General features: G+C 37.8%; 1 long non-coding RNA gene and 1 pseudogene across 1 annotated transcript; both read right to left on the bottom strand.

Annotated features, from left to right (window-relative positions):
* Positions 1-863: 863 nt before the first annotated feature.
* On the bottom strand, positions 864-4,486 carry LOC127482984 (uncharacterized). Its single transcript, XR_011388328.2, has 2 exons — positions 4,188-4,486; positions 864-1,829 (listed from the first exon to the last, which is right to left on the bottom strand). It is a non-coding gene; the product is annotated as an uncharacterized LOC127482984 (long non-coding RNA).
* A 10,554-nt stretch (positions 4,487-15,040) lies between these two features.
* On the bottom strand, positions 15,041-15,393 carry LOC100341448 (small ribosomal subunit protein uS3 pseudogene; annotated as a pseudogene).
* Between the last annotated feature and the right edge of the window lie 9,528 nt (positions 15,394-24,921).

The following is a 24,921-nucleotide window of genomic DNA, read 5'->3' as shown; positions in this document are numbered from 1 at the left end:
CTGGATACAGAGATGAAGGATTAGACAATTGGGAAAATGTCCCAGAAGTAGGATTGAAACATAAGCAGTACCAGCAGACTGTATCTTAGTCTATCTGGGATACTATGACAAACTGCTTGAAGTGACTTGCAAACAATAGGAATTTATTTCACAGAAGTCTAGAGACTGGGGAAATCCAAGATCCAGGCATGGGCAGATTTATTGTCTGGTGAGAAACCATGTCCCAGTTCATGGACTCCATCTTCTTGCTATATCTTTGCATGACCAAAGTGAACAATAAGCTCCTTCTTTTCTAAGGTTATTGATCACTTTCTTCTTTTTTTTTTTTTCGGACAGGCAGAGTTAGACAGAGAGAGAGAAGGAGAGACAGAGAGAAAAGTCTCCCTTTCCGTTGGTTCACCCACCAAATGGCCTCTACAGCCAGCGCTCTGCACCGATCCAAAGCAAGGAGCTAGGTGCTTCCTCCTGGTCTCCCATGGGGTGCAGGGTCCAAGCACTTGGGCCATCCTCCACTGCACTCCCGGGCCACAGCAGAGAGCTGGACTGGAAGAGGAGCAACTGGGACAGAATCCGGCACCCCAACCAGGACTAAACCCCAGGGTGCCGGTGCTGCAGGTGGAGGATTAGCCAAGTGAGCTGCGGCACCAGCCTGATCACTTTCAGAAGGACTGCACTTTCAACATCTAACCACTTTTTGAAGACATCATCTTTTAATACCATTACCTTCGAGCTTATGATTTCAATACATAAATTTGGGGGATACAAACAATCACACCTTGGGACAATATCTTCTATTGTGGTAGCTAAGTCTTCCTAATGGGGCTATTGCATTTAAAATCAATTAAAGTTACTGAAACACTATGTTTCTTTAGCTCGATTCTTTTATTATCTTGCTTTCCAATTCTGATACAGTGACCAGCATAGAAAAACATTCAAAAAATTTGCTGTTGTATGTTGTGAATACAAGAATTTCTGGGTCAGGAAAGCTGAAGAGTCAATATATAAAATATATTACACATTTCCATGAAATAAAGGTAATTTTTCTGGATAAATGCTTTATAGAACATCTTTTCTTCTTTTGGTGTACTGATTAATAACTATGTTCTTAAAAGGTAACAAGAGGCTGACCTTATGTGACTTACAGAGTTGCTATTATCCAAAGGCTAAAATTCATGACATTTTATACCAATTTATCCACAGGAAGTCAAAAGTATTGTTCATATGGATGCCTTGCTTTTTCGTACCAGTCACAGATAACTTATTCATCTGGAGTTGATATTTAAGATAGCTGTGCTTTTGTTTATGAAGCCTTTGGTTAATTTCTCTCTATATAAATAACTATGAAAATAGCTGAACATATTGTAGGATTTCAAAATTATTCCTAAAATGAACATATTTGAATGATTCAATTTTAATTGAGAATTCTACATAACTAAGAGGTACTCTTATAAGAATTTTAGTTCTGCCGAAACTATGATAATAACATTTAATTTTCTATTAAAGGGAGAAAAACCATGTTATTCCCTTGTATGATTAATCAATTCAATCTGAATAGTACATGGGAAAGTACTTAAGTATTAGCTTGTGCACAGTTCATGCTCAAAAAAAACTTTCAAAACACTAATTTTTTTGGTTATTTTCCTTTGTGATAGACCGAACAATGGATCCAATAGAGGTCTGCATCCTACTTGTTGAAACTTGCCAACTTGTGGCCTGATATGGCAGATAAAATTTTGAAGATGTGATGAAGCTGAGGATTGTGTGATGAAGACGTTCTCTCGAATTATCTATGTGGTCCCAGCACAGTCAGTCATGAAGTGTAAGGGTCTCTAGAAGTGGGAGAAGAGAAGGTCAAAGTCAGAGAAGGCTATGCAAGCCAAGCAGAGGGAAGCACAGCCACACAAGTGGATCTGAAGATGGAGGAAGGGGCCAGAGGCTTCTAGAAGCTGCAAAGGAGAGGAGACAGCATCTCCCCTACAGCCCTCCTTTGCACACTTTAATTTTAGTCCAATAAAATGCAGTTTCAGGTTTCTGAGCTCCAAAACTCTAAAGTTAAAAAATCTGAGTTCCTGGGGCCTGTAGCTCTGGCATCCTAAATGGGTGCAGGTTCAAGACCTGGCTGCTCCTCTTCTGATCCAGCTCTGCACTATGGCTTGGTAAAGCAGTGGAAGATGGCCCAAATATGTGGGCTCCTGCACCTGCATGGGAAACCTAGAAGAAGCTCCTGGCTCCTGGATCCTAGCTTCAGATTGGCTCAGCTCTGGCTGTTACAGCCATTTGGGAGGTGAACCAGAGAATGAAAGACCTTTCTTTCTCTCTGTAACTCTACCTCTCAAATGACTAAATAAAACTTTAAAAAAGACAGGGAAAAGACTACTCAACAGATCCAAAATTAAAAAAAAAAAAAACATAAATCTGAGTTCATTGAAATAGCTGGTAACTCATGATGGGGCAACAGGAAACTCATAGAATTCTCTGTCAATTTTAGAATTTCTAGGACAATTCTGAATTCTTCCACGTTGGGTGTCTTCTCTACCTGGGACTACAAATTTCAGCCTTTTCCCATCGAATCTATTCAGTCAAAAGAAGAGAAAGTAGAGGAAAGAAAAAGGAAAGGAGGGAGCAAGGATCAAAAAAAAAAAAAAAGGAAGGGAAGAAGGAAGAAAGAAAAAAGCGAGAGAGGGAGGCAGGCAGAAAGGAAGGAGTTAACAAGAATAAGAGGGTGTAAGCTGGTTAGAGTGAGAGCTGTGATGAGCAGGTAACACACACTGAGACATTTTAGGGAGGAAAAGACAAGTGAGTCTGAAGTAATGTAAAAAACATCCATAATTGGCTAAGGAACAAGAGACACAAAATACTTGTGTTCTTGTTCGTCCAGGAAGAACAACAATGGCCAGAACCTTTCAGTCATTTCCAAGAAGCAAGTCAGTCTTCTGGTACAGAGGAGAGGCCCTGCCTTTGTTTCCAGGGGAGTTCTACCAGGGCTGAATATCACTGGATTCTTAACTCTTACTCTTAACCTTTCACGGTACTATTTTCTTCTGAGAGTAACAATGCCACTGAATGGTGAGTTACGGTGTTGAGGTGGATTCAGGAAACACTGTCAGAAATAAAGCACTTCTAAAGATCAGTGAGGAACCCAGGGCTTCAGGGTTTGTGGATTTCCCAGCCTCCGCACAAGACAACCAGTCCTGCTTCTTATCCACCAGGGGGCGACCTTTGGATGCCTTCTGTGCCTTGCATCAAGACCTGCACGCCATTAAAGTGGGTCATGGGCTGCAAATTTCCATTTCTCAAGAAAACATCAGATGTCTGCCCTTTGCTCGCCGATTGATGTCACTGAGTGCTTAATTGTGCTGTTTTCTTAAGAGGCAAACCCCTAGAGAAACAGGTAACACTGTAAATGAGTTTCCTCTCTTGCTTTTTCCTTTTTTTTCTTTTTTAACCTCTCTGATAAGCAGCTTTTCATAGAAAGAATGAGGAAATCTTGTTTAGATACACAACATTACTGAAGATGAACAGATTTTTAAGACATTAGAATAAGGAGGTTGGAGTCATATATTCTCCCTTATCTGTAAATTAAGATAGAAACATATAAAAATGTAAGCATAATAGTAGGGGATTTTATTTTTAGAACTGAAAGAAAATCCAACTCTTTTGTTTTTACTTCCCTTATGCTGTAATAATCCCCTTTCCTACAAAGAGCTGAGCCTTAAGATGACCCTGAGTCCTGAATCAGTTCACCTTTGTACTTCCTACTTTCTCTTTCATTGTCCAATACAGAACCACCAGGAGGATGTAAATACCTACTAGTTTGAAGAAGTACTTTTTGTAGTTGAACTGCTCTCCGCTGTCTGCCTGGTTCCTGGGGCTGACTTTGCATTGAGCTTTTCTATATATTTGGCAGACTTTGGAACATGTTCCTTACAGTTGGCTACATACAAGTAAATAAAATGAAGGGTGCCCCAATTCTATTTGTCAGGCTCTAAATCTATCCTTGCTCTCTTGTCTCAGTTAGTCATCCTTGTGAGTGAAACCAATCAAATTTCAGCAGATTAAAGTTAAAAGCATCTTTCATTGTTCCTGGGTCTGCAAGTGAGCTGGGCAGTTGTTTCGGAGTCAGTAGGGTTCAGGTGTGCAGCTGTGGTTAGCGGTGGGTGGGGAAAAGGAAAGGTGGGTCCACTGACCTTAGCTGGATTCTCACATTGTACAGAATCCATTGACTGCAGACAGGCTGCATGGCCTCAGCTGAGATAACTGGAATGTCTTCCATGCAGTCTCTCACCTCTTCAGGCCAGCCTGGATTTGTTCTCGTGGCAGTAACAGTTCCAACACAGTGGAAGCACATTACTCCACTGAAATAAAGCTTGAATCTGGCGCATTGTAACTTTCCCTGAGTTCTCTGGGCTACAAAATTGCAGAAGGTCTGCACTTTCCCCGCATTCTGTGGACTACGGAAGTCACAAGGTCTCCCTGAGGCAGGGAAGTAGACCCTGCCCCTTAAAGGGAGGGACAGCAAGAGGCCTCTAGGGGAGAGGCAGTGTGGAGTTACTTAAGAACTTTCACAGAAAATAGAGTTGAAAGATGAGTTTGGGGCAGGCATTTGGCCAAGAGGTTAGGATGCTGGTTAAGATTCCTGTATCTCACACTGCGGTGCTTCATCTTCAGCTTTGACTTCGACTTCAGCTTACTTCCAACATGGAGCCTGAGAAGTGCAGGGACAGCGCAAGTAGTTGGGTCCCCACCATCATCATGATTAACTTGGGCTGAGTTCTCAGCTCCCAGCTTTAACCCTGGCCCAGCACCGGCTGTTGTGGGCATTTGGCAGGGTTAAACAGTTGGTAGACAGCCCTCTCTCTTTCTCATTCTGCTTCTTAATAAATAAAAATAAAAATAAAGCTTATATTTATTTATATTTAGTATAATTATTAAAGATTTTTGGAATCTATAGGTATAAAAGATCTTTAAAAAGTTAATGAGGGCCCGGCGCTGTGGCATAGTGGGTAAAGCTGCCGCCTGCAGTGCCAGCATCCCATATGTGAGCAGGTTCGAGTCTCGGCTGCTACACTTCCAATCCAGCTCTCTGCTATGGCCTAGGAAAGCAGTAGAAGATGGCCCAAGTTCTTGGGCCCCTGCACCCATGTGGGAGACCTGGAAGAAGCTCCAGGCTCCTGGCTTTGGATCAGCACAGCTTTTGGCTTTGTGGCCAACTGGGGAGTGAACCAATGGATGGAAGACCTCTCTATCTCTCTTTCTCTCTCTCTCTCTCTCTCTCTCTGCCTCTCCTCTCTCTGTGTAACTCTTTCAAATAATAAACAAATAAATCTTTTAAAAAGAGTTAATGAAAAATTTATATTATGGATGATATGCATTGGTACACTTTTGAAATCAAACACATCCCTTTACATAGAAAAGCTAGTCTACACCCTGTTGTGGCCTTAACAAACACAATTGTCCTTAACTGGCCTCTGGCATTTGAATGCTGGGTTTGGTTCAATGGTTTAGACAATCCAGCTGTAAATCTTTGAAACATGAGCTACTATTTACCTTTTGATGTCCAGAGAGTGTTCCACATAGAGTACAAAATCTGCCTTTCATAGAGAAAATAATAAATAAGACAAATCCTAATGTGATTTCTACTTCTTCATTTTGTCAGAATATATTTTGCTTTCCTGGGCCTTTTAATCAAAATAGACAAACAAGTAAAAACTTCAGGATCTTCCTCATGCTAGTGATGAAATACACTCCTTTCTTAGTTTCCTAGTATTATTTACTTTCATAGTTTTTGCATGAGTGGTCTCTTCTAGACAGGAAAGTTTCACTACCTCATGTATGTTAATAACTCAGCAACTTCAATTAAGAAAGCGAGGAATTTATACAATAAGAAATTTCCATGAATTTTTCAACCTCAGGATCAAAAAAGGTTGTTTAGCACATAGAATACCTGTTCTCTGGAACTCAGCCATATCTTTATGTTTTTCACAAAAATTGCCATTATTCCTTTTTATAAGTGTGGATTTTCTTCTCAAAGACTTCAGGCGTACACTTCACTGGATATTTCAGAATGTTTTCAATAATGATGTCATACTGGGTCTGCTGGCCACCAGTTTCCATCCATAGCCTCCATAGCCTTTCTGTAACCCTCAGTGTAATTTTACACATGGACGGTTTCTAAAGGAGCAGCTAACTCTATATCACATTTGCATATTCAGTTCTTCAGAAATTTGCTATGTATCCCTCAGGGAAAAGTCTGTTGCTTTAAGTGTGGCCTCATATGGTGGCGCCATATAGTCTTCGGAGCAAAAGATATTTATGTGACATCTCACCTAAGGGATACCCAAGGAGTTCGTAAGGACAATCTTTATTCTCTTTGCTATCCTTTATTTTCAAATATTTATGCAAAATCTGATAGAAAAGACTTGGTTTCATTACAATGCATTCTTGCTGATAGATGGTAAAGGGCCTCTGGGTTTTTCTTTAGTGTTGGTTAATTATGGACACAGCACACAGAAAGATTCAGCTAACCAATTGGGATATTTTTGATAAAGGTTCTTAATCATATAAAAGCTCACTTCAGAATTTCCCTTAAGTGGTCAAGGGCTCTTGCTCTTTTATGAGGCAATAATCCTGTATCTTAGTGGCCAAACAATAAAAATCAGCTACAATGCGTGTTAGGATTCCTTGTCCCTGCAGGCCCATTTCCCAAAACTTTAATTTCTCAAGAGATAAAGTATTGAAGTTATTCCTGCCAGAGGCACACACATCCCTCAATTTAAGCTCTATCTTGAATCCCTGCTCGCTTTTCTGTCCTTGAAAGCAATTGTGGGCAATCTTCATTCCTCTTTGTTGAGTTACTACTTAGAAATACGCATCCAGCATTGACTCCACAGGACCTGACTTACTGCTCTGGTAATGAGAATTCTCTTTCTCATAATTCTGGCTATCCAGTTTTGTCTTGATACATGCCAGGGAGGAAATTTGGATTGGATCTCTGAGAGTGTCGCTGACTTGCAAGCCTAGCCTTAGGGTGAAATTTTGAGAGATGTATTCCAAGGGGAGTAAAACCTCTCCTTCATACTTGCCTTAATTCTCCCTAAGAGTTCTTTTAATTTATTTTGGATAGGGCTCTTTGTTGTTGTTGTTGTTGTTGTTGTGTGTGTGTGTGTGTTTGTGAGAGAGAGATAGTGCCAGGAGATGTAAAAGCTTAACCGTCTGCAGTTCCACGTGTGGTGCTGACTGTAGGAGATCAGCTCTCCAGGGTTCAGACTTGCTCCTAATTCCTTCCAGACTCTTCAGCACAGAACTTCCAGGGCGCGCCAGGTGGGCCAGCTGCCTCCTTCACTTGCACACTGTATCAGTTACTCTAGGTTGCCAACTTTTTATGTTTTGATTTGCAAAATGATCCCATCTACTTTCTTGCAGGCGGAATTTTATTTAGCTTTCTTTCTCTCCTGACGTCACCACCTACCACCCCCAGCTGGCACACTCACTTTCTCATTGTAGGTTTATACTTGGAATACTCTACTGTAAAAACTTAAATGGAGAGAAGATAGGTTTGCATTACCCAGAATTAAAATACAAGACACCACCAGTTGAATGATAAATTTAGGTAAAAACAATTTATTATTATTGTTGTTGTAGTTGTATGTAGCACGCAGTATTTGGGATGTGTTTATGCTAAACACAAAAGGTTTTTTGGTGCCTGTGCTGTCATGTAGTGGATGAATTTCTGCCTGTGAAAATGGCATTCCAATGGTTGCCAGTTCAAGTCAGTGCTGCTCCACTTCCAATCCAGCTCCCTGCCAATGTGCCAGGGAAGGCAGCAGAAAGTGGCCTAAGTATTTGGGCCCCTTTACCTATGCTTGGCCTGACCTAACCCTGGCAAGTGTGGCCATTTTGGGAGTGAGCAAGAAGATGGAAAATCTCTCTGTCTCTCTTTCTGTAACTCTGACTTTCAAATAAAAAAAATCTTTAAAAAAGTTTTGTTTAATTGAAATTAAAGTGTAATTGGACATCTTACAGATGTCCTGTAGTGGGGATCCATATCCCCACATTGCAACTGCATGTTTCGCTGTTACCCTTAAGTAGGATAGGTTTGTGATGCTTCGTTTATTTATCTTGCAGGCTAAAGTACCAAGAAAATACGAGAACGGGCTCAGGGTAATTTTGAATTCCTCATAATCTTTTCATTTTAGTGGTAGTTCTTCAGTTACATTCATTATCACCTTGTTAAAGTAAAATATAACATGAAGCTGCTCAAAATGACCTTTCTTTAGCCTTTTTCTGAGACAGTAATAACCTCAAGGCTAAAATCCACAAACTTATAGGACTATATTTATTGGTATTTGCACAGAACCCATTTTGAAGGTCAGACTCAGTAGAAATAATCTGTTCGTAGCTCAAGTAATTTTTTCAAAGGGGTAAAATAGGATTTTCTTTTCTTTTCCATTATTTTAATTACTCTGTAACATTTTCCTTTTTCTCTCATGAAGCCTTGTTCATTGGAGTGAGTAGAAATGATATATGTGAATGGCCCTGCTTCATTGTCAAAAAATACAATAGATGAGACAGACAGTTAGCCATGCTATTTATTTACTGTCAGGAAAAAAATAAAATTGAATTAAGCATTCTCAAAACAACTCCTCACTTTGGGTGCCCCATCTCATTCATCCAACTTATATACATTTTACAAACAACTACTTAAGGATTTAATTTATCTTTGAATTGGACTTTCAAAATTTTAGTTCACAGGGACACCTTAAATTTTTGTTGCTTGCTGTTTGACGAGCTCTGAGTATTAATGAATTCTGTAGTTGGTTAGCTATTTTGCAGTTGGTGCTGTGTTCAATAACTAAAGGTAGTTCATCTTTTGGTTACTTGACTTTTCATTTGTTCTGGAGTGAAGTTATTGCCACAGGCAGGTTGGTGCTGAAAATTGGTCACTGACTTGCTTGTTTAAAATGAAGTCAGAATTAGTTTTAGGTGATGATTTTAACTCTCTTCACAAATTCCTGGGCTTTGGGGGAGTAGCATCTGTCTACAAATCTCCTTCCCCGTATGAAGACACCAGTCATTGGATTAGAACCACCAAAGTCATGAATGACCCCATTTTAACTTGATGGCATATGCTAAGATTCTATTTTCAAATAAGGACTTATTTATTGGAAGTCTGGGTTTAGGATTTCCACATATGCTTTTGGGGATTGCTGCCACAGAGATATCTGAGAAGATACAAGCTAAATGGGATTTTAATTGATGTTTAGATATCAAGATAGTTAATTTGTTAAATCTCTACTTTTTGACTAATTGGCTATGTATTTTTTTTTTATTGAGAAAGTGAGAGAGAAATAGAAAGAGTGAGATAGCAAGTGAGCTACCACTGTTTCACTGCCCAAAAGTTTGCAGCAGCTGGGACTGGGACAAGGCCAAAGTTGGGAACTGGAAACTAAATCTAGTTCTCCCACGTGAGTGACAAGAATGTAATCACTTTAGCTAGCAACATGGCTTCCCAGTATCTGCATTAGCAGGGAGCTGGGATTGAATCCAGGGACTCTGCTGCTGGATGTGGGCATTTTAACCACTAGATCAAATGCCTGCTCCTTATGTAAATACCAATGTGAACATTAAAAATATTACAGTTTGCTTAGTTTAGCAAAATAAGCTCTTTGGTTAATACATTTACAAGACATAATTTTTTCATTAAACCAAATAAAACTAAATTAAAAGTAAGATATGTGTTTGTGATTGAATCAATCAAGAAAAGAAAGACTTGAAAAAATATTCACTTGTTATATTAAATCACAATTAACTTAACAACCTCAATTTTCAGAATACTGTTTTTTTATATTCTTTTTAAATTATAATTTCACTGAATCTTATTTGAAATTCCAAAAATTCAGTCCTGATGATTGTTTTTTTTTTAGTGTGCTGCTAACAAATCAGTGTGTTTGAAAAGTGTGTGTGTGTGTATTAGCTATATAAGAAATGCCACATATACTGAGCTGTATATGTAGAGAGAACATGAGTTGGCGACTCGATCCATGTTCCTGGGCTTATGAGTAGCTAGTGTGACATTTGAAAAATGATCTCAATGGAGAGTTTTGTTTTGTTTTCCAGGCCCTATTGTATGTGATGCTGTAGTCCAAGGTGAAGGTGTCATCACTTCAATTTCATCTTTTGTCCCAGAGACAATTTTGGCTTCACTTACCCCCACTGACACTGGAATAGATTCAGAGATGTTTTATTCATGAATTTAGATCTTGTGAATATAGCTCCCAATACACCAGAGAGACAAAAATATCGCTACAATTGCGCTTAAACTAATCCGTAGTTGTGTAACAAATTGACACATAAATTAAATTTTCACTGCTTATGCCTGCTTCACTATGTAGTTATACTTCAATATGGAATCCTGGTAAAGTCATTAGTTTAGCTTAGATTTGCTCATCAAAGATCTCTGAAAATTGGAAAATAGAAGGACTCCTTTGCTTAACATATGTCACACTCAGGGAAGATTAAAGTTAAATCTGCAGTTATGAGCTGATTCTTTTGCATTTTACTGAATTTTATCAGCTGCTGGATCCTTTACCTTTTTTTTACCCCTAGAGAATTGATTTATCCTATCATGGGCATGTCTCCATCTCTTATACTTATACTTATACTTATTCTCCTATGCATTTCCTTACTCTTTATTGCGAAGTCATCTTCCTGTTGAAGAACTTTCTCTTTTCCATAGGATTGATCTTTAGGTGGTGAGGGAGTCCTCACTGAAATGCGAGTTAGGAAAATCACACGCTTTCATCTTTGGTTTCATCTTCTGAAAGAAAGAAGAATTGAGCTATTTCACCAGCTCTTGTGAACTGTTCGAATTTCCTCTGGGGAGAAAAAGTCATTGCTTTCAAAGCTCTGAGGAGTCTCCAAAAATGCTCCCAGGCTCTCAAAAGTAAATAAAAGGAAATGTGAACTTTCAAAGGCTGCTCTGGGGTCCAAAGATAAAGTTTTAGACATTGTGCAAATCATTGAAACAAAAGCCAATGGAAAATATAGACAAAATCAGGAAGAATATGCATATTGTCTAGGTGCAGGGATACCATTCACAGTTCTGATGAGGTGAAAACTGGGAGAAAATGTGTGTGACCTCTTGCTAGAGTCTGTGAGCTTATCTGGTAAAAATAGGGTCTACTGATTCATTCAGTGAATTTATTAATATGGACTAGGCCTTAGATTTATTTTTTAATCTATTTATAGGTCCATATTTTCTATTCATTTTTGATGCAATATTTATTTAATTTTCTTTATTTCTTTGTGTAAGATGGACAAATTTCATGTATTTCATGTATATTTTTACAACAGACTCCATCCTTATCTTTTGGATTCTAGACTTGCCGATTCACAATTTTTTTGAATAAAAAGTAACTAAAGCCATGGCTTTCAAGATAACATTGGGTGGAATACATGTGTTCAGATGGCCTTCAGCTGGGGTCTTATACAAGTCTCCCTTTGGTAGTCCTATCCCCCACTGACTCGGATTTATGCTGTGTGATGAGCATCATATAGCAGAAGTGATGGGGTGCATGCATAGGATTCGATATTAAAAGACTGTTGTTTCTGCCGTCAGTGTACTCTCTTGTTAGCTCTCACTCTTTCTCCTCAGGCAGCATATAAAGAAGCTCATGTGTCAAATTATTGAGGCTTCCAGACAACTACGTGAATGATCCACCATTCCACCCCCCGAGACTTTCAGATGAGAATGCAGACCCAGCTTAAGGAATGGCTGCTGTCTGAAAGACCCTGAGCCGAGCCACCCAGCTGAGTCAGTCACAGGTTCCACACCCATGAAATCTCTGACATAATAAGTATGTACTGTTTTAAGCCTAGGTTTTGTGTCCTTTGTAACATACAATTATCAAAGAATTCTTTCTTTAAAATATTTATTTTATTTATTTGAAACACACACACACACACAGAGTGAGCTTCCATTCGCTGGTTCACTCCCCAAATGGCAGCAATGGCCGGAGTTGGGTCAATCCAAAACGGGGAGCCAGATACTTCTTCTGAGTCTCCCAATTGAGTGTAGGGGCCCAAGGACTTGGACCATCCTCCACTGCTTTCCCAGGCACATTAACAGGGAACTAGAACAGAAGTGGAGCAGCCGGGACTCGAACCAGTGCCTATCACAGAATTCTTGAAAAAACAAGCGATTTCCAACTTCCTCAACATTAAAATTATTTGCCTACTTTCTCACCTTTGCACACTTTTGTCTTATCCAGAATTTGTAATGTGATCTATTATTAAATATATCACTTATAGTGCCTATTCAAGTGCTATATACTAGGCAGACCAAAATATGTATTTTTAAAAACTGTGCTGTATCCTTTCAAATATATACTTTACCTTAAGAGCATATTTTATGCTGGTTTTTAAATATTGCTTAAAAAGTCAATTCTATACTATTTGGTTCAATTGCAATTTAATTAGGAAAGAAAAACATTGTTTTCATCAAAGTTAGATTAAACAAGGAGATATATAACACCCCAGGAAATACCCTGAACTTTATTTATTTGAAAACCTTAACAGTCTTTATTATTAACGTTTTCACTATTTTTCCAAGAGATAATTATGAGCCGCACACTGAACAATTAAGTCCTTTAATTCAGGGACTTCCCTATTCAGTCTTGAATTTCCTGAGTCTAATAAGGTGTCTGGCATTACAAGTTAGTAAGTTTACTGAAATGGAGTGACTTGTTCTGTTTTATTTATCTTCCCATCTGCTCATTAGTGTAGGTGATAGTAATGTGAAATGACTAGAAAGAAAGGAAGTACATTTGGAGTGCATTTAATTTACAAATTAGATATCAATGCCTAGAGTGGAAGGCTAGGCATGCTGTATATCAATGCGCCTGACACTGATCTTGAAAGGACAAGTGATTGATTTCATACATACTTTGGAGTTGTCTGAAGCATTCATATGTCTACCATTTAATAAATAAAGATCATCAGGTGTTAAGTTGGTGGTAATAATTACTAAGTTTCCAAACCAAAACCTGAAGGACTGGAAATATACCTTTCTTCTGGGTGTGCCCCTTCATTCTTTTGCTTCTGTTTCTACCAGAGAAACAATATCATTGATATTTTAGTTGTATTAAAAATCCCTCACTTGATATACAGGGCCTTTCAAATATAGATTCTTACCTACCATTCCATGTTTATCTCCCAGTGAAACTAAACCACTTCAGATTTAATTATGTCTCACAAACAGTGTTGTCAGATTTAGTAAACAAAATCTGTCAATTTGAAAATACAGTTGGTTTTGAATTCCACATGAATGACAAATAATTTTTGTTAGTTTTGTTGCATAATTGTCTTATGCAATATCTTGGATGTGTTTATTCCAAAATATATTATTTGTTGTTTTTCTGAGACAATGATTTAACTGAGTATCCTATATTTTATCTAGTTACTTTTCCAATGTAAATGTTCTTCCCTTCATATATCATTTTTCTCACAATCTCTGTCTGAAACTGTTATGAATCATTTCAGGACAAACTGAAATACCATCACTGTTATGAATTGTTTCATGATTGTCTTGGAACAAGTGAAATATTTTCTACCTCTATTCTTCCATTGGATTGATACATTTTGGAAAAATAAGAAATTAGAGAAGATAATTTCCTCTGAGAATCAGCATTTAGCATCAACACACAGTAGAAAATTTTGATTGTGAAATGCCACTTTACTTTATAGAACACAGGATCTGAAGAAGAGTTTTCTATAATACTGCAGTCTGATTAGACAGCAAACTGCTCACTAGTCACTGGGATATGTAGCAACTGTTCTGCTTATGTATTGTTCACCAGAGTTAGCTCCATTTTCCCCTCCAAACTACTTATTGTAATATGTGTAATCCAATGCCACTTAAGAGTGAAAGTTATTCTTTCTATGTAAAATAAAATACATATTTCAAAATTCTCTATGAGGTCCAGTTACAAAGAAATGCTATAGAAACAAATTGTGATTAAAAACAAAATGCATAAAAAAGAAAAAAAAAGCAATAACAAAGTTCCTAAAAAATTTTATATTCAGATTGCATTAAATGTATTTGAGTTCATGATTCACATTATTTATTTCTTTTTTTAAAAAACTCACTTTAAAGTGTACACCCATGGAAAAAAGATGGGTGACTGATGCATATTTACAGGCAGTTAAAAAATAACATGATAGTTAGTGAGTGGGTATTCTTTCATGCTATAATTTTAATCCAAAATTTTTAATCAGCAACAGATTCTTAGTCCATTTGTTATCAGATAAGGTGTACAAAAGTTAAAATATTTGTTGGAATGTCAGACCTATTTTATAAAGTTAACATATCTACAGAATAAAGAAACAATATGAATGTAAGTTCCTCATTATGGGACCAGCATTGTAGCATGGTGGGTAGGGCCGCATCCATTGTGGGCTCCGATTTGTGTCCCTAGCTGCTCTACTTCCTATCTAGTTCCCTGCTGATGGCCTGAAAAAGGCAACAGGAGATGGCCCATGTGCTTGGGCCCCTGTTACTCATGTGGGAGACCAGGAGGAAGCTCTAGGCTTCTAGCTTCAGCCTGGCCAGACCCAGCTGTGTGGCCATGTGGGGAGTGAAGCAGTAGATAAAGATTCTCTCTCTCTCTCTCTCTCTTTCTATATATATATATATATATATGTGTGTGTGTGTGTGTGTGTGTGTGTATCTGTCTCTCCCTCCCTCTCTGTATCTCTGCCATTCGAATAAATAAATAAATCTAAAAAAAAAGATTCTCATTGCTCAGTGCAAAAGAAATGTTAAATTATGCACTTTGAGTATTTCCACTGGCAAGTTTAACTTTCTACTGAAGAATCTGTAACTCTGAAACTGTCTCATGCTATAATAGGAACAGACTTGTGGTTAATCAGTTAAATTCCTTTTCATTTGGTTTTATTTATTTTCTTTATCATTGTATAAGATTTTATTAAGAATCTTTACAAAGTAACATTCAGAGTCCATACAGCTGCCACGGAGACCCTGTTATGCTGTGGGGACTGGCTGGGGCATGGCAGGCAGCTCTGGCTTCCCACCCTTCTGCTCTGAGATGGGGTTGGTGGGCAGGATCTCATTCTTGGGTCCACAATGCTCACATGGTCAGGCAGGGGCTTCCTGGGGTGAATCTTACCACTTGGGTCCCAGGGCAGCATGATCTTCACCTTGCTGCCCAGCAGACCTTGTCTGTGCAGCACATAGCGCACCATGGTGTCAACATAGTAGTGAACAGGGTCCCCAGTGTGGATCATCAGGCTGTGCACAAACTTCATGGACTTAGCCCTCTGTCATCGCAGCTTCCCAGACACCACTACCTCGCAGCCCTTAGCTCCACTCTCCATGATGAACAGCAACGCGGCATAGCAGTCCCTAGGTAGAGCGAACCCTCCGAAGAGTTTATAACACAGAGACTGGCTGGGCAATAGTACACAGACCCCTCGTGGCCACTTTTTCAGCCTAAATTTCCACGCTGCCCTCTGGGAAGCCAAACTTCTTTTGAACAATGGCAGTCCATCCCCAGATTCGCCCAGTCCTTCTCACCAAGGATATTCTGTGTCCTCGTGGCTAAAATAATGATTTTTTTGTCCTGGTTGGTGGAATTCAGACCTCAACTCCACAGTAGCCATCTTCAGCCAGCTCCTGGGTGAGATACTTGCTCAGCTCAGCCTTGAAGATGGCATCAGCACCAAACTTCCTTTTCTTAGAAACTTGATCCACCCACTTGCCCCTGAAGGAAAGGTTGGTTTTATTTTTTAAAAGACAGTTTTTTTAGCCGGCGCCGTGGCTCAATAGGCTAATCCTCCACCTTGCGGCGCCGGCACACCGGGTTCTAGTCCCGGTTGGGGAGCCGGATTCTGTCCCGGTTGCCCCTCTTCCAGGCCAGCTCTCTGCTATGGCCAGGGAGTGCAGTGGAGGATGGCCCAGGTGCTTGGGCCCTGCACCCCATGGGAGACCAGGAAAAAGCACCTGGATCCTGGCTCCTGCCATCGGATCAGCGCGGTGCGCCGGCTGCAGCGGCGGCCATTGGAGGGTGAACCAACAGCAAAGGAAGACCTTTCTCTCTCTCTCTCTCTCACTGTCCACTCTGCCTGTCAAAAATTAAAAAAAAAAAAAAGACAGTTCTTTTTATTTTATTTTATTTTATTTTTAATTGACAACTTAGTCTATTTACCCAACTGGATTGTGGCTATCAGATTGATGAACATTTTGAGTTTCATTGTTTTCTGAAAGTTATTTGACCCAATTTAAAAATTCTCTTTCTAGCATTGATTTTAGTTTGTGCACATGTGTATTAGTGAATAAATGATGGTCTTATTTGCTCTGAAAGGTCTTTAAAATATTTTTATTTATTTAAAAAGGATAAGAAGAGTTGCAAGAGAATATATTTTATTTGCTAGTTCTTTCCTCAAATTCCCTTAAGTTGGGCTTTGACCAGGTCTGAAGCAAGAGCCTGGAACTCAATCTGGGTCTCCCAAGTGTGTGGCAGAGCCCCAGCTACTTGAACATAAACTGCTGCCTCTCATGGTAAGGATTAGCATGAAGTTGGGACTGAGTGCAAATCTAAGACTTCAACCCAGGTTCTCGGATACAGAATGTGGGTTTCCCAACTGGAGTGCTAATGGCTGAGCCTAATGCCTACCCCTGAAAACTCATTGAGACTTATCACCCCTTGGTTACTTTCAAGAAGGAAGTCAAATCTCATAATTTATCAGTCTTTCCCTATCAACATAGCAACCTTTCCCTAAATTATATCAACATGATCCTTGGCAAACTTATGTAGTGATGCTGTCTTTTGTAGTGATGGTCATAGTACCTGCTTATGTATAATTATCCATGTACTCATTTTATTTCCACTTCCATTTAATAAAGTGCTTGAGGGAAGAGATTGATGTCTTTTACATTGTCTTATGCCTCATAAACCCAGGAGAGTATCCAGTATACAGTAAACTGTGGAGCAGTATTCAAACATTCATGCAAAATACATACTATCTTTTTAGTCCATTTTTTCCCTGTGTATTTTGCAGTATGCTCAAATGTTGAATATATTAGAAATACACTAAACAGATAATCTTCTGGGGTGCAAAGTCTAATACTATAGGCAGGGCATGTTCTCTATACTTCAGCATAAACAGCTTCGGCTTGCCTACTGCATAGAAACTTCAGGGAAAAGACGTTTCTCTTTGACATGCTATAAAGAGCACACCCTCTTCTGTCTCTTCCTGTGCTGTCCTGTTAAAATGAAATATTTTCCCCTTTGGGCCCATGGACCAGCAAAACAGCATACTTAATTGCAGGACAGGGATGGCTGTTCTTAAGCTATCTTGGCCCTGAAGGTTTTCTCTTTTCTCTGTAGAAGATCATGTGAGATTCTAGGAGAAATGAAAGCAAATGCTAAAGGTAGAATGACTTTAGGGTCTGCCTTTTATCTGTCAATCAGGTATTTTTTTTCCTATCGGGAAATTAACTTGTTGCCTAGGATTTATTTACTTAAACTTGGCATAAAATTAGAATTATTTGCAATAAACAAGCATAGTCATATATGAAATAAGAATATGGATATAATCAAAGAACTCTGTCTGCCTAGAGACCTTAATTCTGCAACAAAGCCTCCTTCTGTTCGTTTTCTGTCCTTCTGTCATGTCACTGGGAGATATGGAATATGCCACAGTGAGAAAATCATCTGTACCTTTACAGGGCTCTTCTCTAAGAACACTGTCTCAACATGGCTTCGCTTAAATTCGAGAGTTTAATTCTCCCTTAGTATTTCCTACCATATTTAACACCTTCATTTCTGTCTCTTTTTTTTCCACTCTTATTTCTCTTGTCTTACAAATTTTCCACCTCTCCTTTCATTTTTTGTTGGTAAATTCAAATGTATACTCTTGTAGAAATAATACATTTTTTATTTTTTTCTGGTCCAATAACTTCTTTAATATATTTTAATATTCCTACCTAGTACTTCATTTTTCTCATAGTCTAATGGGACCTGTCAGACTTATTTCTGCTTCTTTCTAACTACTTTTTACACCTTGTTTTCACTTATTATCTTCTATTTCAATCACAGGTAAAATCTGAAAAACTCTCATCTCCATATGATGTGTTAATAAAAATTAGTCTTGTTTTACCAATTTCTTCTATTTGGAAAAATTATTTATTTTTAATTATTTGAAAGGTAACAGAGGGGGAGAATGAGAAAGTGTAAGGAAGATCTCCCATCAGCTAGTGCACCTTCTAACAGCTTGCAACAACCAAAACTGACCCTGGCTGTAGCCATGAGTGAGGAACTCTATATATGTCTCCCTTTGTGGGGGCAGGAGCCCAGGTACTTAAGCCATCATCTGTTGCCTCCCAGAGTGTGATATACCAGGAAGGTGGAATCAGAAGTGGAGCCAGCACTAAAGCCAGGCACTCAAATGTATCTAAGCAGTATCTTAACCCCTATGTCGAACTTCTGCCCATACCCACTATTTCTTAAATCTGAAATTCTCAACACACACAAGATTTGATCTGCATATGCATATGTATATTGAACCAACTTTTGTTTATGAATAGAATGTTAAAACATGACAGAATAAAATATGAATAGCATATTAAAATCTTTTATTTTGTACTTCTGTAAGTGCTTCTCTTACTACAGGCATACAGGTGATTAATGTGGGGAAATCTATATTGTGCATTCTAATATTTCTGAATCCCAAACAGAGATTTCTGATTTAATAAGTAGATTAGAGATGGAAACTAGAAATGGAAAGTTTTTAGTCATGATCCCAGGTCATTTTGATGGATAGGTGCATTGACAAACATTGATGATAGACCGTAAGAAAAAAATGTACTGAAAGTCCCACTTTCCGCAAAATTATCTTTATTATTATAAAATTTTTAGAGATCCATGGGACAAGTTTATGAAAAAGGTGAACTTACTAACATAATCATGACAAACATTATTGAGTGCCCATAGTGTGCTAGGTCTTGGGATTATTGTAGTTAAATAAGAGGGCAAAAACTCCTGTCCTCATGGGATTTTGGTAACATGAACAGATAATAAATAAAGCAAATTGTTAAAATATGTATTAATTAGTAATGACTCTAAAGAATAATAAAACATAGAATAGAAGTTAGGTGGCATATTTTAATTTTAGTTTGAGAGGTGAAGGGAAGTCTCCCTGGAAAGTGACTTTGGTAGTAGCCTTGAAAAAAGGTGAGTTTGTCTTCTATTGTTCCATGTTGATGTTCAGAACACTTTCTTACCAAATCAAAATGAAGTTTGCTTCTATCTCATTCTCAATTTCCCAGCATTCTTTCTTTGACCTTCTCATACCTCTGCAGAGCCAGATATCTTTATTCCATCTGGTTTCTCTGGTGATAAGGAACAGACACTGATAAGGTTATCAATATGCAATTCACAGGATGATTGAGAAGCCAAGTCCACAGACCAATTCAGCTAAGAACCTTCAAGGGCTTTCCTCTTGTAGAAATCCACTTAATCATGATTTCTCAGTAATGTGGTATTCATCTCAGTATCTGTTATCTACAGAGAGGCTATCAGACCATGTTCGGGTCACAGAACCATTTCTTGGCCATACAGGGGTTCAACAGGAAGTGTTTGGCAGGAGTAATAGCTTAAGCTTTTGGAAAGACAGGATCTCTAGATTTAGAGATTCATTCAGCATGTACACTTTGTGGGGAGTTAATACACAACTACAGCCATGATGCCTCCCAGCTCTGAGGCTTCACTTCAATGCCTACTCACACCTGGTTTAATTTCCTTAGATTCCTTGCTTTTATAAATATATAAACTTTCCTGTGTTAACTGGCTGACGAGAATAAGGAATTATACATGGTTTACACTACTCAAAGCGACTTACAGATTCAATGCAATCCTGATCAATTCAGATGGCATCCTTCACAGGCTGGAAAAAACATTCCTGAAATTGATATGGGAACATATAATTCCTGAATACCCAAAGAAATACTGAGCTATCAAAATACCAGATTTCAAGTGTTCTACAGAACTATTGAATCCAAAATAGCATTGTGTTGGCAAAAAACATACACACAGACCAATGAAGCAGAGTGGAAACCCCAGAAATAAACCCCTGGATCTACATTCAACTCATCTTTGACAAAGGTACCGAAAGCATACCCTGGAGAGAGGAAAGTCTCCTCAATAAATAGTGATAGGAAAATTGGAGGTCCATGTGCAGAAATTGGAAAAAAGACCCTTACATTTAACCCTATATAATAATCAATTCATAATTTATTAAAAAGATAAATTTAAGAACTGAAACTATAAAACCATTAGGAGAAAATTTATGGAGAATATTTTAAGACATTGACATATTCAATAATTTTTCAATAAGAACTGAAACCCACATAATAAAATAAAAATGGGCCAATTCAATTATGTAAAACTCAGAAGCTTCTGCACACCAAACAAAACAATCAAGTGATACCAAGACAACCAAAAGAGTGCCAGAAAATATTTGCAAACTAATCATACCACAAATTTAATATTAATATCCAAAATATATAAAGAACTCAGAAACTCTACAACAAAATACAAGGAATCCAGGTAAGAAATAGAATAAGGATCTGAATAGATATTTTTCAAAAGAAGTACAAATGGCCAAGAAATGCACGAAACAATGCTCAATATCACTAGTCACCAGAGAATTGCAAATCAAGTCTGCAGTGGGGTACCATCTCACTTCAGTTAAAATGGCTGTTATCAAAAAGACAAAAAAAAAAGCAAATGCTAGAAAGGATATGGAGAAAATGGAATCTTAATACATAGTTGAAGGGAATTAAAATTAGTACAGCCCTTACAGAGAAGAGTATGGAGGTTCCTGCAAAAAGTAAAAACTAGCCCTACCATATGAACTAGCTATATCATTTCTGGTTATATATATATATGGGAAATAAAATCAGCACACAAAAGAGATACCTGTAGTCCCATGTTCATTGCAACATTATTCACAAAAGCTAAGATATAAACTCAACCTATCCATCAATGAATGAGTGGGAAGAGAAAATGTGTCATAGATATATGCATATATAAAAATATCTCATATGTAATGTGTCATATGTACATACGCATGCATACATATAAGCATTAAAAATAACGAAATCCTGATATTTGCAACAAAATGTATGAAACTGGAGATCATTATGCTAAAAAAGAAAGCCAGACACGGAAAGGCATGTTTCCTCTGGAAGTTAAAAAATATGTAACCACAAATATACCTATATTCAGCTATGTAGTTGATTTAAGTTTTAAGCAATTATGGCTAGAGGCTGGACAGACTCAGGGAGGGAATAAAGAGAAAGGAAATTGGATAACGGTACCCAAATGCAGTCTGCTGAAGGAGATGGGCTCTGGTGTTCCACAGAAGATTAGGGCAATCATATTCACGATAAAGGAAATGAAAGTTAAATTCCCTTGTACAATTAGTTTATGGTTTGTATGTGTTGAGAAATGTATAAATAATTCATGATAACCTAAATTTTTTAAAAGATTTATTTATTTACTTATTTGAATTTCAGAGTTACAGAGAGAGACACCTACACACACAGAGAGAGACAGAGAGATCTTCCATCTGCTGATTCATTCCCCAGATAGCTGCAACAGCTAGCACTTGGGGGAGGCCAAAGCCAGGAACTTCTTCCAGGTCTCCCATGGGAGTATCAAAGGCCCAAGCACTCAAACCATATTTTTCTGCTTTTCCCAGACCATTAACAGGGAGCTGGATCGGAAGTAGAGCAGTGGAGACATGAACTTGTGCCTGTATGGGATGCTAGCATTGCAGGCAGCAGATTTACTTGCTATGCTACAATGCCTGCTCCAATAATCCACAATTTGAAAATAATTTTTAAAAAAATCACCTCCCCCCAAAAAATGACCACTCTTGCAATGAGTTCCACTAAAATAAACTAATTTAGGGTACAAAACACATTTTCTTCTTCAGAACCTGACTAGCTAAAATACTTTTAGGCTAGAATATTCATATGACTTATAACCAGGAAAGAGAAGCTATTGAGAAGGAAGCAAGAATACCAGGGCTCCAGGTTGGAATTTAGTCTAGCATTTAGGATGCTGTATAGTAAGTCCAAGTCTGCATCAGAATGTCTGGGTTTGACTCCCAGCTCTAGCTTCTGACTCCAGCTTCCTGCAAATGGAGACCTAGGGAGGTAGCAGTGAGGAGGTACCAGTGATGGCTCAAGTAACTGTGTTCCTGCCACTCTTGTGGGAGATCTGGATTGATTTTTAGGCTGTGTGGGCATTTGGAGGTGAACCATCAGTTGGGATCCCTTTCTCTCTTTGTCTCTGTCTCTCTTCTACTCTGTCTTTGTGCCTTGCAATAAACAAATAAAAATTAGAAACAAAAGAGAAAACAGGAGCTAGTTGTCTATTTTAAAACAAAACTTAGGGGGAAATTAAAGTTTTTGAAATGTGTACCTTGAGATTATCATTTTTGTTGACTAAAAATAATTTTAAAGATAGTTTTGTGCACTTTGGTTTCATCATAATTTTCTGATATGAATAGTTTTTCCTTCCTCTGCAGTTGGCTGTGCACATCTTATTCTGGGTCTCACAGGAGATCTTGCAGTAGTGGCATTTGCAGTAGGTGGTGACGGCATTTCTAAAAATGTCTGTCTGTGCTGGAAAATAAGACATAGGCTTTGACATTTCCAAATTGAGAACAATGGCTCTTCATTAATTCTGTATTGTAAATGCCACTTTTGGATTTGCTTTTCTTTTCTTTTTCCTGATACATTCATTTTAATAATGCTGTTTTTTACAGAACCATCTTAACTTTATTTTTGGTTTGTTTATACAGATATCTTTCCACAGATCCTTTATGACTATATATTATGACTTCACATGTAGAGTAGGTGAATTGAGTCATTTATTATACATGGGTTCTATTTGAAATCATAGACGTATGTTTTAAGGCTTAAATATTTTGTTTTTAATACATTTATTCATAGTATTAGAATATAAAGGTGGTGAGTCTAGCCTGAAATATAAATATCCTTAGGAATTGCAAATACACTCTGACTTACTAATGTTCATAAATAAAGAAGTAGTCCCTGTATTCAGGCAAAAATTAGGTGTAAATATTAAACTACGCTAAGATGTATATTATTAATGAACTGAATTTGTCTCCTTGACTGAACACTGAGTCTTTCAGTTTGAAATTGATGCCTTTAATTTTGGAGTTGGATAGCAGGTGCTAGAATTTTGGGACAGGTCAGGTGTTGGCTGTTGACATTCTGGAGGAAATTTTCTGTTTCTGAATATTTCTGACCTTCCTCTCTCTGGGGGACAAAATCTGTGAGATTGTTTCTCATCTTGAGCAGTGTGGCACACAAAATCACCCTCTGGGGATACGTTATAGGTCAGGTACCTGAGACTCATTCAGAAAAAAGGACTGACAATATCTGGGTCCTAGTCTATACAAGGAGGTTTCAAAATTCTGTGGAAAAATTGAATTAAAACATATTTATTTTGGTGCAAAATATCTTTCATAATTCTCATTGTTAATAATGGATTTCAAAAATTATTCATATCAAAACACACTTATATTTTAATTTGAATTTCCATGGACATTTGCAGAACCCTCATACATTAAAGTAATCTGAGTTGATTCTCATATTCTCCAGTTTTAGAACTACTTGTATATAGTCCTCCTTTTCCTACTTCTAATTCTATTTAATCTCCAAATCCAGGTACCTTCTTCTTATCTTTAGTGTATATTCTGTCAATAACCTTAAAAATAGCCAACACATTGAATTGTCCGTGATTTAACATAAATTCTCTCCTGTTGTTTCTTTAATTTCTTTTTGTCTTTTCAGAGAGTGCCACTATTTCTTAGTATCTGTTGTGTATTTTCACACCTCGAGGGCTGGGACTCTCAACCATTCAATTCCCAAACATGTGGCCTTGAGATCTAACTCATAAGTATCTTTCTATTTAATATTTCCCACTCATGCTCAGATTACCTCTGTTGGAATGAGATTCCTCATGACTTGTCCTGATGCTATTTGTATAGGAAGTGCTCTCAATCTCTGAGACTACATTAATTGTTCTATCTCTGAGCTCTCGCTTGGTCATATTACTGAATCAGCTTTAATCCCTATCCCATGTAGCTCCTGATCAGTCTTTCAAGTAGATTCCCTCACTAGATAATGTGTAATACCAGGACATGTGTGTTGATGTATGAATTCTTGCATTCTCAGAACTGCTTGGCATCCAGTAAGGACATCATAAATACATGAGAATCGAGATAACCACAGTTTCTTTGCCAGGGATTGATTATTTTGCAGGATCCAAGTCTTGTGTAATTTCATCATTTATTTCTAATCTTAATCTTTGATCATAATTTAACATATTGAAGAACAAAAGATACCCAGGAATATATTGTTCTAGGGATAGATGATCTTTACTTCAATATTTCAAAGAATTGAGAGTTTCCATTTTCTTCAGACTTAATGAAAGTATGTGATTTAAAATAAACTAATTATTATTGAAGTCTAGTTTTCAGTTTGAGTGAGAGAAGAAGATACAATGGTTTTAAACATCAGTCCTGCCTCTGGCATAACAATAATAATCATTTTTCTTTCACTGATTATGTTAGAGAATACAGACATCATTTTTTATATGTGAGCTTCAGATGAGCACAATAGGTTTGATAATAATAGTGTGCAAATGCTTTTGAAAAACGCTTATTTGAATTTTCTTGAACTCTTCTAAGTTTATTATCCTGAAAATGCTGCATTTGTCTTCAGCCTAAAAATGTAACATGGATATCACATAAGTTTGATATCAAATGTATTCAAAGAAGTTAACAATGTTTGATAAGTACATT

This window comes from Oryctolagus cuniculus, chromosome 4 (assembly GCF_051225735.1).
Source record: "Oryctolagus cuniculus isolate XC-2025 breed Fujian yellow rabbit chromosome 4, ASM5122573v1, whole genome shotgun sequence".
Lineage (NCBI taxonomy): Eukaryota > Metazoa > Chordata > Mammalia > Lagomorpha > Leporidae > Oryctolagus > Oryctolagus cuniculus.
This window is presented reverse-complemented; position numbering and strand designations above follow the sequence as displayed.